We start from the raw sequence: 6,189 nt of genomic DNA on the forward strand, positions 1-6,189 counted from the left end.
ATCATCTCTCATTACCTCACATAGCCATCGCGCAGCTCTATGCATCTTACTGAAGAGATTTAGGTGAAGGATTTAGCGAGGAAGTACATGTTTGTACTCAGACAGTCAATAACCGACACTAAGCTGATCTAAATGAAGTTGAGTACTAGATGCAAAAAAGGTACCAGAAAGCCTTAATAGAAGTTGTGGGTGGTTAACAGTGCAATGCAACAGTAGCGATAGAATAAATAAGTTTGACATTATGAAAACAACATTTTTTAATGAATTATCTGTGATGTATTGAAGTACTGGCGCCTCACAGCAAGAATGTCACTATGAGCCAGTTGGCATTTTTGTGTAGAGTTTGCATATTCTCATGGGTTTCCTCCAGGAGCTCCGGTTTACACCACAGTCCAAAGACATGCACTAGGTGAATTGAATAAACTAAATTGGCTGTAGTGTATGAAAGAGTGTGTATGGGTGTTTCCAAGTACTGGGTTGCAGCTGGAAGGGCATCTGCTGTGTATAACATATGCTGGAATGGCAGTTCTTTCTGCTGTGGCGACCTCTGTAATAGAGACTAAGCCAAAGGTTAAAGAATAAAAGAAAGAAGAAATATCGTGAAAATTTGTTAACAAATTCATTATTTCATCAAATTACATATCAAATTAAATTCAGTTTAGATAAATAAGATTTAAATAATATGATTATTAGTTATAATAAATAACGAGTAAATATTTAATTAATGCAAATTTTCAGAATCAGTTTTATTGCCATGTGTGCTTTACACACAAGGAATTTGTTTTGGCTACAGAAGCTTACAGTGTACATAAAGTGACAAGTGACAACATAAAATAAATCTGAAAAAAAAAAATATATATATATATGTATATACACACACACACACACACACACACACACACACACACACACACACACACACACACACACACACACAATAACACACATTAACACATTATCATTAAACAGAGATGCAGTTAGTCAAAAAATATCTGGATGTACAGATTTGTTGTAAATATACAAGTTATAATTGGTGCTATATATATATATCTAAAGGACTTTACAAATATAAAAATATATGATAAAAAAATCTGAAAAATGTGTACTGAACTACTGAAACATATTTAATATTGTATTTGAAAGGCTTTTTGGTGATGGCAGGTTAAAGACGCCTCTCATATGATGAATGAAGTCACATGACTTGCCCAGGCATTTTTTTTCACATATTATAACAGAGTGTAAAAATTGTAATGGTTCTGTGGGTCTTGTCTATCAAATCTGATTTTTGATTTGTATTTTATATCGGATTCAAGTCAGGTGATTGGCTGGGCCATTCCACTGCTTAATTTTCTTTCTTTAAAATCATATTCTTGGCTGTGTTTTGGATCATTGTCTTGCTGAAATGTCCACTTTGGTTTCATCTTCATCATCCTGATAATTTAGATGTTGGACTGAAGCAGCTAATAATAATTTACAATGAGGAAGGCCAGAGGGTTGCTGCTTTCACTGCCTTTCTACACCTCCCTTTCTTCCTGTGTTCAACACTTTTCCCTGCATCGTTTCATTTTATTAATCAAAACTTGTTTGTAAACTAATTAGATTTGTTTTCTATGCATCTATAGGTTTCTTTGTTTGTTTCCAAGATCCGGTAGAAATTTTAAGTCAACAGCACCTTTAGAGACATGTTTTGAAAAAAATGGAGAAGTATTTTCCCCGCTGTATAGTACAATACACTTTACTATAGTATGGTACAAAAACACTATAGTTAGCTTGTTATAAATTACTGTAGTATTTTTTCTATAAGAGAAAACTCAAAGCTTATGGATGCAGGAGAAACAAATTTGAAGTACAGCTGAAATAATGTATAAAAACCTCATAATAATTCTGAGAAAGTATGTCCGCACACCTTATTCCATATTTCTCCATCAGGGTAAATATGTAAATACTTAATGTCTTGCAAGCTGGGGCAATCTCATTATGCTTATAAGATGGAATGCAGTGAGCCGTGAAGTAACCTAAATATTAAACCCTACCGGACTCATCCATTTCCTGAGTGCTTCTAAAAGGGTTCGAGTCGGAGTTCGGCTCATTAATTGAATTGAGAAGACACATTTTGAGCTCAGGTGATCCTTGCCGAAATCTCTCAGCTTTTAACACGGACAGTTTGTTTCACAATAGCACTATTGTTTATGTGCCGCATGTCCCTCCAGCAAGAAACCCACATCTGTTCAGCTCCATTGTCGTGCGCATGACGCTGATCTCTTGGAGTGTGCAGTCAAGTGCTAGATTACAGACAGACAGATGATGCCAGGATTAAAAAAAGGTCTTTTTAAACCAAATGTTAAGGGGAGAAACATGAGATTGCAAGACAATACTGGGTTGAAGTAGAGTATAAAAGGGTGCACTTGTATTTTAAGAGTTGCTTCTGATATGCTGCATATGTATCATGCTTTTATGCATTAAAGATCAGTGCATTTTACAGCATTATTCATGGGGAATTAAGCAAATGTCTAGTATCTGTGCAAAATGCATCCCTAGAGATGCAAATAAACAAAATGGGCACGACACAGATGTGCACACACACACACACACACACACACACACACACACACACACACACACACACACACACACACACACACCCATATAAAGTGAATGGCCGTTTTTTAAATCGCAGCAGGAGCTTACTCCTCTAGCGTAGCACTAATAAAATATGGTGCTGCTCTAGACAGGATTTATGAGCTCAATCAATTTCCTTCAGCCTGATCTTCATCTTGTCCCTAGGTTTCTTTCTCAAGAGCCTTATCAATTATATGTAGCCAGGGGAGGCTGTATTGCTTGTGTAGGTGTAGTCGGTCTTGTAAAGAGGTCGGATAATGGATCCACACCCTTGGCGATAGAGGATGCCATGCTGGGGTGGGCACTGGGATGGGCAGCTAATGTTGTGAGGAGAATGGAAATGATTTTGCATTACAAGTACAAAAAACGTGAAATGTGATGCAACATCTGGTTCTTCAAAAGTCACTCCCTCATGTTTGGGTTCTCAGAATCGTGAAGAGAAATTCAATTATGTTTTGAAGTATGTGGGATATCTATATGATAAATATAAACAATATATATTCGTTCACAAGAATGAACAAAATAACTAAAAGCATTCCAGGCCAGTAGTCAACATAAACGCATTCTAAAAATGTAGCCCTATATACATTTCTGGACATCGCAAATTATGTAGCCCCAAATATGTGTGGCTGCATTTCAATTTTTAAACAAGTGCTGTGGAGCGGTATAAAACAGTTCCTTTTCACGCTTACCAGCTGACCACCTACCACCATATGGACGGCTTTACCACTCTTACCAGTTTGTCCAGTAGCTTGCCATATGTCAGTGGAATTGAGACACAGAGTGGAGTTGACCACAACAACGAGCTTTAAGTCCGACAAATAAAGGTTCCAGATAGTGGGTCTAACAGAAGCAAAAGCCAAAAAATAAAATAAACAAGTAAATAACAGTGTGAGATTGTGGTAAAATCCGAAAATGTGGTAAAAATCATGCGAGGGCTTTTCTTTTTCTGGATTGCTTTCGAGAACTGTTGGTTTTAGGGAAGTGGGTGGGTCAATCAGTGCTTTTGAAAACACTATTGGTTGGATTCAGGGAAAGAGGAAAACGGATTAGTCGATTGATCAGTCAGTGATTCAGTCATTTAGTCGGTCGGTCGGTCGGTCAGTCAGTCTGTCAATCGACAGCCGCTTCTGGTGCATTCGCAAAAGCAAAAACCGGCAAAAAACAGAGAAATCTAAATAGCGCTCTGTTTTCAGAATGAGTCTGGGTAGTTGGCGATGTCAAAATAAAATAAAACAAAATAAATTAAATTAAATTAAATTAAAAACCTAACTCATACTTGTTTTTTTAGCTCATATGTATTTGTGAAATAACATTTTAATGTATTTTTTTTGATAGTTTTTGTATCAAGTTGACAGTAAAATATGATATATTTATATATATAAAAAAAAAAAAAAAATATATATATATATATATATACATATTACAAAATCAGCAGAGCGTCATGGTACAAAGATATGCACTAGAGGTGAATTGAATAAGCTTAACTCGCCATAGTGTATGTGTGCAATGAGTGTTTAAAGGGGTTTTCCACTGTTGGGTTGCAGCTGGAAGGCCATTCGCTGAGTAAAACACATGTTGAATAAGTTGGCGGTTCATTCCACTGTATAGACCCCTAATTAATGAACGAACGGCCTAAGCCGTCAAGAAAGTTAATGAGTAAATGAATGTAAAGTCTGTATTTATTTTTTCATTCATTTTTTTATATATTCATTTATTCTTGAAATTTAGTGGAATTGGTCAAGTCACCGAAGACACACTGTGAAATTTAAGCAGGAACGGGCAGTGCAATATATAACCCAGCTAACCTTTGTAGGATGAAAGAAAAACACAGGGATACAGTATGCTGACCTTTATTTTGAGATCCACGTGAAAAACTGAAAAGTTTGTTTATCTGAACATATTACTCTAAAACTATACTCATGTACTTTAAAGTTTTTTTTCTTTTTCTTTCTTTTCTACAATGTTATAAAGCAGTAGCACAGCCGTAGATACAACTTCTGTATTATATAATGAAATAAGTGTATGTCCAGGGCAAGAGTTCATAGCAGTTCAATTTTAATGAAGGTAGCAAATCTGTGGTAGTTCTTGAAGCAGCAAAACAACAGAATGGATACAGTGTTCATTCATACAAAATCTCAAAACTTGTGTGTACATAACTCTTTGTATTAAATATAATAAATATTAAATCCAAACAAATGTCAAATAAATAAATAAACAAACAGATAAATAAAAAAAATCTCTCTGCCTCTTGCTAACTGGCTTTGCTGTCAACCTAGCCAGCTGCCACTTTGCCTATAGGCAAGCACCGGCCCTGGGGATAGTTCACGCTCACTTTCTTTCTTCTATGGAACATTTTGAAAATATGTTTTCTATAAATATTTCAGTTCAGTGTAAGAGCTGGAATAATATGAGAGTGAATAAATTTTTTTTTCTCTATAGTGAGCCCTTTTGATAATATTTCTGAGCAAGTAGTTTCTGCCCTAGTGTCACTCAGTAAAACTACAAAAATAGAGCATAAAGTATACATATTTTCCATATGTTGTGATTCATGTTTTTATTCTTTTATTTTCTCTCATTTATTTAGGCTTTTCAAATGGCATAATGAGAACTTTCTTCCCACTTTTAACCTTGAAAAGTTTATAAAAAGTGACTTTTAATCAACATTTTTAATCGTTTATAGTGATATATTGTCTAAGTTGGTGTTGTATATTATGGTACAAAAACCTTGTAATAAACTGCCAGTATGTTTTCTGGCTGGTTTCTAGTTTACAGACTTCTCTATATTATTTATTATACATTTTATTATTTCAAACTACTAAAAGGGCAAAAAGCCACTTTGTAGAGTTGAACAAATGAAATACTCTTGTAAACTGCAAAATATAGATATTTCTTACAGTGCAGCTGACTTGTGGCGAGTAAACTATGCAAGTTGGGGGTCTCAATTGAAGCCCAAAGAATTCAACAAGTTCTTAAAAGTCTAGGGGACACGGGTACGCAACAGAATGTTAGGAGTTGTGTCTGTTAGCAATGAGATCCCATGAACAACCTCTCATAGGACTATACAAAAAGAAAAAATGCAACCCAAATTAAGATTAACAAAAGATTTATTGAAGGATTAAGGGAGGGTTCCAAAAAACTTCAAGAGGGGATTCAAGCCAATACAACAAACAAAGTTCTCTAACTGAGAGAAAGGGAAGAACTAAATCTATAAAAGAAAAGAAAAATACATCAAAAATACTCACTCCTTTATTAACATAAACAGGAGAAAACTGTTACAAAAAGGAAAATGGCACCCCCTCTCTGTTAACCCAATCCCTAATTAACAAAGAGTAAAGAGTGGTTAACAAAGTAGTATTGAAAACAAATTAACTTACAATCAAAAAGAGGTTGAGACAAAGGCTGTATGAGATGGTCAACAGCATTAACAGAAAAACAAATTAAAGCTCCTAAACAACAAATAATACTTAAAGGATTAAACAAGGAATTTTTTCTCACAAAAGAGCCTCCACACACACGCAAAAACACACTGTTCTGTTGGAGACATGCTGCTTAAATGCCCAAGACGTT

The sequence above is a fragment of the Danio rerio genome, chromosome 10 (assembly GCF_052040795.2).
Source record: "Danio rerio strain M-AB ecotype USA chromosome 10, GRCz13ab, whole genome shotgun sequence".
In the NCBI taxonomy this organism is placed as follows: Eukaryota; Metazoa; Chordata; class Actinopteri; order Cypriniformes; family Danionidae; genus Danio; species Danio rerio.